Raw genomic sequence first — 11,021 nt, forward strand, 5'->3', positions numbered from 1 at the left:
GACATAATCTTATAAGAAAATTGTTAACTAAATAAAAAGGGTTTTTGAAGCATTAATACTCTTTAGAGGCTCCTACTATACCCAGAGTTAAGGAGCGGGCAGACAGGGAACTCAAACACTTAGAGGCATTTTTGCCATGTCAATACCTTGGGAGTGGTAGATAGAGGGTGCTATGGTTTTCATCACTATGTATTTGCCTAAACTCTCAACTCCTAAACTCAAGCTGATCCACCTGAAAATGCTTTGGGAACTCATTATCACAGGCTCTGCCAATGAGTCTTGGCTCAGTGAAAAGTTTTCTGACTATATGGTATCTAAATTTAAAGAAACCAATATTTTAAAAAAATGATTTAGAGTAGAAAGATTATATAAGCACTTGTCTACCATAAAACTAGCCATTGAATAACTAAGAACCATTACTATTACTGAAGATGAGCATACTGATAAAGTAGAGACATACGGGGGAGTCTTGAGGATTTGTCTATTCTAGGCTGAGGTGATCCAGATCAAGCTAGTGACCAGAATGCTCATGTTTTCCCACATGGTGACTCTGCAAAGCATTGATTCAAGAGTACATGTCTCAGGAGAGCAAATAGACCATTGGGACAGTTAGTAATTGGGCCATGGCTACACTCTTAGCAGATGATGCAAGGATTCAAACCCTGCTGCTTTGAAACAATGGTAGAATTTCAGTTATTTTTATCTCAAGAACTCATAACTCTACTAAAATGTAGATAGTATCCCCCCCAAAACTTTGTTTATGAAATTTTTATCTATTGGTATTTGCCACACTAAGGAAAGAACATGATAACTTTAAAAATAGTTGTAAGCTCATTTTAAAATAAATTATCTTAACAACAGCAAGGAATCTCTTGTAGAACACAATTTTTAAGAAAAATGGGGAGAGGTGGATCTGGAAGAACTTGAGGAAGGGGAAGATATGATAAAAATATATTCAAATTTAAATTTTTTCAAATAGTAAAAATATAATAAAAAAGAAAAATGTATCTTTTCCAAAATGATGAAAATAGTGTGAGATTTTCTGTCCTGCATCCCTATGATACATCCCCTCAACTGCCACAGAATACCGATCAGATGTTGTATTTGCTTCTGAATTCCAACCTTTGTAATATGCTGTCTTGGTTGGAGTTTATGAAACAGATGTGTGGGAGACTAGAATGCCATTGAAGCATCCAGACCTTATTAGTTGTTAACAATGCTTTCCTCTGAGATTGAGTTCACACACTGGAGTTTGAGCATCTTTTTTAGATAAGTACAGACAGGAAAAAAAGTCTTGATGAAGAAAAATGAATCCTCTGACAAATTTTCCTCACCACACTCTCTCCCTGAGATGATTCCACTGCAGATGCTGCCCTCCTAACCATCCATTCTTTTTCATCTTAAGAGCTGAATAGTATTTCATTGGGTAAATGTAAAATATTTTTTCATCCATCAGTGGACATCTAGGTTATTTCCAATTTCTGGCTATTATGGATAGAGCAGAACTGAACACGGAAAAACAATTGTCTGTGTAGGAGGATGTGGTGTCTTTTTGTATATGCCGAACAGTAGCATAGACATATCTTCAGGTAGACTTATACCCAGTTTTCTTATAGTTAAAGAAAAACTTGAATTTCCCTTTTATCCATTGCTCACTATTTTTGTAATCAATATCAAATCACAAAGATAAAAAAGTCAATCAGGAAGTGGCATGCCCAGACTCCCAAAGAGGTATACATGCTGATCTGAAGAAACCCATCTAATTATAGGTACATTTGCTGAGTTTTCCTCCTGGTTATTTATGATGGGTAATGGTAGAAATAATGGACAGTTTTGATCAAGAAGTGAGCACACATGATAATTTTTACTTTTTCTAAGGATCTTTAGAGCACAAAGCATGAAGATTAAAGAGTGAGGCCTCGCTCTTCAGAGGCTCTCTCTGCCAGCAGAAGCTTACAAAGCTTGTCTTTGTACTGGTTGCTTAGCCCTCTGCTGTCCAGTCTGAACTTGGCATTGGACGTTTCTCTAGAAAGTTATTTGGAAGTGTATTTTCCTTTTTGTGCCTGTCATAAAAAGACAAATTTTCTGTCACCAGTCTCCTGAAGAAAGTTGGCCGTCTCTCATTAATCTGGAAATCTGATGTAATCATTATACTGCTTTCTGGTCCCTGACAACTGCTGAGCACCAAGCACAGAGCACAGCAATTGCAGGACTTTTGCAAACTTCAGTTTTCCTGATGCAAGAACAGGATGATCAGTTGTTACAGCTCAGTTTGCCTGAATGACTTACACCCTCTATGATCAATAATAATGAAGTATTTTGTTAAATGGTTGTGTGTAGTATAAATAATGATGATAAATAAAATTTGAGAACCAGTAGAGCATGAAAACATCAGTCAGAATTATTATTATACAACAAATGTACATCATAAATGAGATCATTTGTAAATTTCTATTGTGCTTTTTTATTGTATGGTTATGAAAAAAATTTAAATGACTGTTTGGGTACTGTTTCTCTTTGTAAATAAGTTATCTGGTAAGGTGCTAGAAGGTTATTGCATTCACTGTTCAGGTAAACCATAATGAATTTGCAGAAAGTCTAGAAGCCAGGCTTTTCTTTGCAGAGACATGCTTAAATACTATGATGATATTGGAATGATCAGAGTAGTTCCACAGAGAACATTTTCCAGGAACTCCTTAAAGGCCTCATAAACCTATTTTGAAGAATAAAAAGTGAAATTCCAATTCCATCTGTGTCTAAAATGTGAGAACATAGAGAATGGATCTGCCCATCAATGGTTTAGGAGGGGAAGTCAAAGACTTGATACAATGGTAAGTCCCTTCAGTACAGCCTCACAAGCCTCAAAATTAGTTATGGGCTTTGATGAGCCCCATTCTCTCACTCTGTATGTTCTTCAAGGGAGAGCGCCTTCTTAAGAAAGAACTCATGCTCAAAGAACCAACTGCTGCTGCTATTGCTTATGCGCTAGATAAGAAGGTTGGAGGGGAAAGGAATGTGCTGATTTTTGGCTTATGAGGTAGTACTTTTAATGTGTCAATCCCCACTATTGAGGGTAGAATTTTTTAAATCAAATCAAGAGCTGGAGACCCCCATTTTGGTGGAGAAGACTTTGAAAACAGAATGGTCAACAATTTCATTGCTGAGTTTAACTGAAAGCACAAGAACATCAGTGAGAACAAGAGAGGGGTCAGGCATCTGTGTACTGCCTGTGAGCAGGCAAAACACACCCTCTCCTCTCTATGAGGAAATCGATTTCTATACCTCAATTACCTGTGCTCAATTTGAAGAATTAAATGCTGACCTGTTCCAAGACACTCTGGACCCTTTAGAAAAGATTCTTCCAGATGCTAAATTAGACAAGTCACAGATCCATAACATTGCCCTGATGGGTGGTTCTACCAGAATCCCCAAGATTCAGATGCTTCCACAAGACTTCTTCAACAAAAAGGAACTCAATAAAAACATTACCTGGATGAAACTGTTGCTTGTGGTGCAGCTGTCCAGGTGGTCATTCTACCTGGAGACAAGTCTGAGAATGTTCAGGATTTGCTGCTCTTGGATGTCACTCCTCTTTCCCTTGGTATTGAAACTGCTGGTGGAGTTATGACTGCCCTCAAGCACAATACCACTATCCCTACAAAGCAGACACAGACTTTCACTACTTACTCTGACAATCAGTTCAGTGTGCTCATTCAGGTCTATTAAGGTGAAAGGGCCATGACCAAGGATAACAACCTGCTTGGAATGTTTGAACTTGCAGGCATCCCTCCAGCACCCTGTGGTGTTCCTCGGATTAAAGTCACTTTTGATATTGATGCCAATGGCATCCTCAATGTCTCTGCTGTAGATAAGAGCATAGGCAAGGTGAACAAGATCACCATCACTAATAACAAGGGCCACTAAAGCAAGAAGGATACCGAACACATGGTCCAGGAAGCTGAGAAGTACAAAGCTGAAGATGAGAAGCAGAGAGATAAGGTTTCCTCTAAGAATTCACTGGAGTCCTATGCTTTCAACATTAAATCAAGAGTTGAAGATGAGAAACTTCAAGGCAAAATCAATGATGAGGACAAATAGAAGATTCTAGACAAGTGTAATGAAATCATCAGTTGTCTGGATAAGAATAAGACTGCAGAGAAGGAAGATTATGAGCACCAGCAGAAGGAACTGGAGGAAGTCTGCAACCCCATCATTACCAAGTTGTACCAGAGTGCTGATGGCATGCCTGGAGGAATGCCTGGGGGCTTCCCTGGTGGTGGAGCTCCTCCATCTGATGGTGCATCTTCAGGGCCTACCATCAAAGAGGTGGATTAAGTGAGTCCAAATAGAGGTGTAGCATTGTTCCACAGGGAAACATTTGAAGGGCCCAAATTTAGCAAAGTTTCATAGCAATATTTAAATTTAAACTGCTACAATATATTACTGGGCATTCTCAATACTTGAACATGAAACATGCACACAGAGAAAATAAATTAAAAACATGGCACTTTATTAACACTGTATCCTAAATGGAAAATATAGTATTAAATGGGTGGAAAATGAAATGTCTAGTAAAATTGCACCAAAAAAGAAAGGAAGGAAGGAAGGAAGGAAAGAAGGACAAACTCATGAAATGATACTGATGTACGCTGGAGAGCCTGAGGATGAGGAACTACAACATGACAAGGAGCCTATATTTAATCAGCCAGAGCTCTAACATGGGAGACAGCCCTAGGAGACAGTTGTAGAGAACAAGAGACTAGATGCAGACAAGCTAAAAAAATACAGGCAACAGATGTCTCAGCTCAGGTTAAGTGTTTAGGGAAAAGCACATCTTCTTGAATTTTGGAAGCAGATTTCATCAAATGATAATAACCCTGGAGTTTGATGGCCCTTAACTTAAGTTCAGAAGGTGGAACCATCCATGTGATGTTTTTTGCTGTAAACACACCTCCCCCAACCTGAGCCTGAATAGTCTATTCGACATCATGACTGAATTCATTCAGTGAGGTGATCATATATAAGAGAGCTTTGAAGTATAAAGAATAGGGTGGTGCTTCTACAGATCTCAATGCTAGGGTTGTTCTCATGCTCTCACTTGTGAGAACTCCATACTAAAACATTAACTAGCCTAGAGGATAGATAATGAGCCAATCAATCTCCAGTAACTAAGAGAATTTGCCCAGTGCACAGACTGTCACAGTAGATATCAGAGACCTCTGCATTCAAGGAAGGATGTTTAGCATGAAGACAGCTCTGAAAGACATTAGACATTTTCCCAAAGATCTCAGCCCTATAACAAACCATAGCAAAGACAATCATCCACAAGTACAACTGATCCCATCACAAATATATAATTGGCACTCTCCACTTAAAAATATTTCCACCAAAACGTGCTCTAATATTTGTCTCATGTTTTCCTTTAAAACGTACATCTTAAGCAGTGATTTTCCTCCTCCTAGTATTTGAAAGCCTTTTATTTCTTATTTCCCTTCATGAATTCACCTAATTATGCATTTTCATCATTGGATAACCATTTTACTTTACATGTAGAATGAATCAAGCCATGGATGTAATATCAGGATTTGAAGATAAAGTATATCTACAACAATCAAGCAAAGAATATGAAAAACATTTGAAATTACAGAACAGGAAATGTGGCATACTGTTAAAAATACTTTAAATTACAGAAATAAATGAGAGAGAAGAATCCTACCTCTGTGTCATAGATAACATCTTCAACAAAACCATGAAAGAAAAAATCCATAAACTAAGGAAGATAAACGCATAGAGATAAAAGAAGCACACAAAACACCAAATAAACAACAACAGAAAGGAAATTCCACATGGCATATCAAAAGCAAAGCACTAAATATACAAAATGAATAAAGAGTACCTACAGCTGCCAGAGAAAAAGCAAAAGTCACATACAAAGAAAAACCAATCTGAAGAACAGCTTATTCTTAAATGGGAACTTTCTGACCAACAAGAGCCTGGAGCAATACATCATAAAATACCACGACTGCCAAAATAGACTACTATATGCAGCAAAGATCTCTGTCATTGTTGAAGGAGAAAGTAAAACTTTCCATGATACAAGCAGCCTGAACAAATTATATGCAGCAGATCAAAGCTAAATAAAATACAAGATGCAATAAATCATGCTGAAAGGGTAATAAACATAGTCAAGAGGCTGTAATAAAGAAAACCCATGAAGCCATAACTACTGAAAGATGAAATACCACTGAGAACACAAACAACAGCCCATAACAAAACCCAAAAAAATTCCACAATGCAATGACTGCAATTAACACACACCTGTCAATAGTAACTTTAAATATTAAGAGCCTAAATTCTCCAGTTGAATGACACAAACTTGCTCACTGGATAAAGAAAAAAGAATCTATCTATGTAGTGTCTACAAGAAACTCGGCTTTAAAGATAGGCACTTTATTAGAGTGAAAGGATGTACTCCAATAAAACGAGACCAGGAAGCAAGAAGGCCTTGATATCTTAATATGTGAAAAAGTGAAGACTTTAAACTAAAAGCACTGAGCTTTCCACTATCCTCAATCCTTTTCAATAATCTCAAAGTTCATATTGAACCACAAAAGAGCCCACATAACAAAAAACAGAGCGAAAGAACAATGTTCACAGTATTAACATTTAAGATCTCAGTATATATTTCAGAGGCATAATAACAAAAACAATATGGATTTTGCAAAAAAAGTAGACACCTAGTTTAATGGAACAAAATAGAAGATACAAATATCATGATTCAAAACCAAAGAAAGTATTCAACAAATACATACACATGACAAAGATACCAAAACACATATGGGACTAAAGACATCTTTATTAGATGGCTCTAGGAGGAAATGGATGTCTACTTGAAGAAGACTGGAATCATACCAATATCTGTTGCAGAATATTTGATTATATTGTGTGAAGATGTATCATTAAGATTGGTTTAATAAAGAGCTGAATGTCCAATAGCTAGGCAGGATTCTGGGCAGATAGAGGAACTCAGGATGAATCTAGACACAAGAGAGATACCACCAAGAAATTAATGAGTTGGACATATGGCACAGAGGAGAGCTAACTGAGCCACACAACAGATCATATATTAATAAAAGCCTGGTAATTAAAGTCATAAAAACTAGTTGGGGAAAGGCTACTATAAAGCTAAGCTTTTATGAAAATAAGTCTCCATGTGAGCTGATGGCTCAAAGGGAAGTCTGATTATATTTGGTGCCCAGCACACAGCACATAAATCCACATAGTTCCTGAGAAACCTGGGAAAAAGTCTAAATAGGGAGTCAGAGAAGCTTCCAAGTGACCTGGGTCTCGAAAGCAGGCCAGGTGTTTTCAGAATGCAGAGGCACTGCTTCTTTAGCACAGTTGAGTAATTAAACAGCATACATGATCCTGGAAACTATATGTAAACTACTGCACCAGCCTGAACACAGCAACTTCCCAGAGCTGGGCAGGGTAGGTGTGGCAGGGATGTTAGGCCCAGCTCCAGCAGTTTCCTGGGGAACCAAGGGGGTGGAGCTAGGTACCAGTACAATGTGCTAAGCTGATCTTCAGAGAGCTCAGAGACACAATGGAAACATGCAAAAGATTTTATAAAAAATAAAAGAATTAAAAATAAAGTCAGGTCCAGGCCAAGAAAATTTCTAAATGGGATGCAGTGTGCTTGAAATTTTCTTAGGTGCTGAAGAAAGAAAAAAAAATGTATAGACATTCATGGCTAATCAATAAATAAATGATTTAAAAATAATAAAGTAAACTCTTAAAAGAAAGAGTAAAATCATATGAAAATGAGACACATAAGGATGGAAAATGCACAGGGAGTCTGGATCTTGCATATTGCTTTGCTAACTTTGAATTTTTTTTAAATGCTGATGAAAGAAGAGCAATCCCTGCTGAAAGACATTGGTTTGAAGGAAAAAAATTGCTTAATTAAACCAACCCATATGTTTTAAGAATATTTTAACTTTAGAATGGATGTCAGGAAATATGTTGTGTTGGGGGAGAGGCTATACCTATGTTTCCACAGGAAAATGAAAGTCATGGATTTCTTCAAGTTAATAAAAATCAGATTTTGTTTGGAAAGACCTCCTGAAAATTGTGGCTGTCAACATAAAGGAAGAAACAACAACAACAAAAAACAAACAAACAAAAAAACCTATAAGTTAGGTTACAAATATGTTGATCCCTCCACATGAGAACAGCCCTGAGACATGATAAATTTTGTTCATTATGGAGTCCTCATGACTTGTTATTACATGCCGTTCATTCATAGGACATGGATAGAGATTTACATTATATTTTGGTTATGCAGTCCAAATGGCATATAAAGTTGACAGGTGCGTTTTACCTGCTCAAACATAGAACAGAAAATCATCTTTAGCAGACTTGTGCATACTGCATGTTGCACACTCATGTTAATATATGTTACGTTTAACAGTTTGTGTTTTACCTGTATGACAAAAACTTTGAGTCTTTAAAGAAAGAAATTAAATAAGATACCAGAAAATGGAAAGATCTCCCAGGTAGGATCAACACAGTAAAAATATCAATCTTGCCAAAAGCAATCTACATTTTCAATGCAATCACCATCAAAATACCAGCACAATTCTTCACAGACCTTGAAAGAATAATAATCAACATTATCTGGAAAAACAAAAAACCCAGGATGGCCAAAACAATACTGTAAAATAAAGGAACTTCTGGAAGCATCACCATCCCTGAATTTAAGCTCTACTATAGAGTTATAGTAATGAAAACAGCTTAGTATTTGCATAAAAACAGACAGGTAGATCAATGGAATTGAATTGAAAACCCTGATATTAACCCACATACCTACGAACACCTGATTTTGACAAAGAAGCTAAATATATACAATAGAAAAAAGAAGACATCTTTAACAAATGGTGTTGGCATAACTGGATGTGGACATGTAGAAGTCTGCAGAAAGATCTACATCTATCAAAATGCTCAAAACATAAGTCCAAGTGGATCAAAGCCCTCAACATAAATTCCAGTCACACAGAAACTCTTAGAAGAGAAAGTGAGAGGTAGCCTTGAATGAATTGGTGCAGGAGACCACTATATAATATAGTACCAGGGCCTTCCAGTGACTGGGGACAGCCACAGAGCTTCCCATCCCAGCGGGAGCCTAGCACCCCAGATCCAAGGTCTTCTCTCCCACCAAGAAGACCAGGGGACCAGCTGGTCTGGTGGGACCAGGTAAAACAGGCCCTGCAGGCAGTGCCTGGGGATTGCCTGGGAACAGCACAGAGCTTCCCATCCTGATGGGAGAAAGCACCCCAGATTCCAGGTCTTCTCTTTCACCAACGAGAGCAGGAAACCAGCGGATCCAGGTAAAGAAGGTCCTGCATCCCAGGCATGCCTTCCAGGGACTGGGAACAGCCATAGAGCTTCACATCCTGGCAGGAGCACCACAGATCCCAAGTCTTCTCTTCCAGCAAAGGGACCAGGGGACCAGGTGGGAGGCTAATCACCCTAGATTCCTGGGCTTCTTCTCCACCCACAGGACCAGAAACAGGATGAGGAATAGAAGAAGTACCAGATTATTGGACTTGCTAGCACCCACCAAAAGGTAACTCTGGTCCCCTAACCACCAGACCAGTAAGGGGCTCTTTTTGCACCCACTAGAAGAAGACATGGGAAAGAGACAATACAAAAATACACTCAGCAACAGAAAGCAAATATGACACCACCAGATTCAAGAGACTCCACACCAGCAAGACTCCAACATTCCAATGCAAATGAAACAGAAGAGAGTGACCTTAAAAACAACTTCATGAAAATGATAGAGGCCCTAAAAGAGGATATAGGAAAATCTCGCAAAGAAATGGAAGAAAAAACAAACCAAAAATGCAAGAAATGGAAGAAAAAACAAACCAAAAATGCAAGAAATGGAAGAAAAAACAAACCAAAAATTACAAGAAATGGAAGAAAAAGAAAACCAAAAATGCAAGAAATGGAAGAAAAAAACAAACCAAAAAATGGAAGAAATGGAAAAAAGAACAAACCAAAAATTCATAAAATGCAACAAATGGATGAAAAGATAAACTGAAAATTGCAAGAAACAATTCAAACAGTGCAAGAGTTGAAAACTGAAATAGAGACAATAAAAAAAAAACACAATCTGAAGAATGACTGGAAACAGAAAATCTGGGCAAATGGTAAGGTACTACAGATACAAGCATTACCAACAGAATACAAAGATGAAAGAGAGAATCTTAGGTGTTGAAGATACACTAGAGAAATGGATTCATCAACTAAAGAAAATCTTAAGTCCAACAAATCCTTAACACAAAACATCCAGGAAATATGGGACACCATGAAAAGACCAAACCTAAAAATAATAGGTATAAAAGAAGGTGAAGAAAACCACCTCAAACAGGCCAGCTTCCCGGCCTGTGTTCCAGAGCCTGCAGATCGCCTGGGAACTGCACAGAGCTCCCAATCCCGGCGGGAGCATCAGGTAAACAGGCCAGCTCCCAATCCCGGCGGGAGCCAAGCACCCCAGACTCCAGATCTTCTCTCCCACCAAAGAGACCAGGAAACTACAGGAGCCAGGGAGACCAGGGGAGTAGCTGTTCCGGATCAGGTACAACAGGACCCAGCATAGGGTCCAGGGGAGCAGGTAGGAGGCTAAGCGCCCCAGATTCCTGTTCTTCTTCTCTACCCACGGACCAGCATTTGGACTAGGCATAGAAGAACCACCAGATTACTGGACTTACTAGCACCCACCAAAAGGGAACTCTGGTCCCCAGACCAGGAAGGGGCTCTTTCTGCACCCACTAGAAGAAGAGATGGGAAAGAGACAATACAAAAACACAGTCAGCAACAGAAAAAACAAATATGACACCGCCAGATTCTAGAGACTCCACACCAGCAAGACCCCAATATTCCAACGCGAAGGAAGCAGAAGAGAACGACCTTAAAAGCACTTTCATGAAAATGATAGAGGCCTTAAAGAGGAT

At 38.5% G+C, this 11,021-nt stretch overlaps 1 pseudogene; it reads left to right on the plus strand.

Moving 5' to 3' along the window:
• The first annotated feature begins 2,907 nt into the window (after window positions 1-2,907).
• Window positions 2,908-4,335, plus strand: LOC101823346 (annotated as a pseudogene).
• The last annotated feature ends 6,686 nt before the right edge of the window (window positions 4,336-11,021 follow it).

Source organism: Mesocricetus auratus, unplaced genomic scaffold (genome assembly GCF_017639785.1).
Source record: "Mesocricetus auratus isolate SY011 unplaced genomic scaffold, BCM_Maur_2.0 Super-Scaffold_6730, whole genome shotgun sequence".
Classification (NCBI taxonomy): Eukaryota; Metazoa; Chordata; class Mammalia; order Rodentia; family Cricetidae; genus Mesocricetus; species Mesocricetus auratus.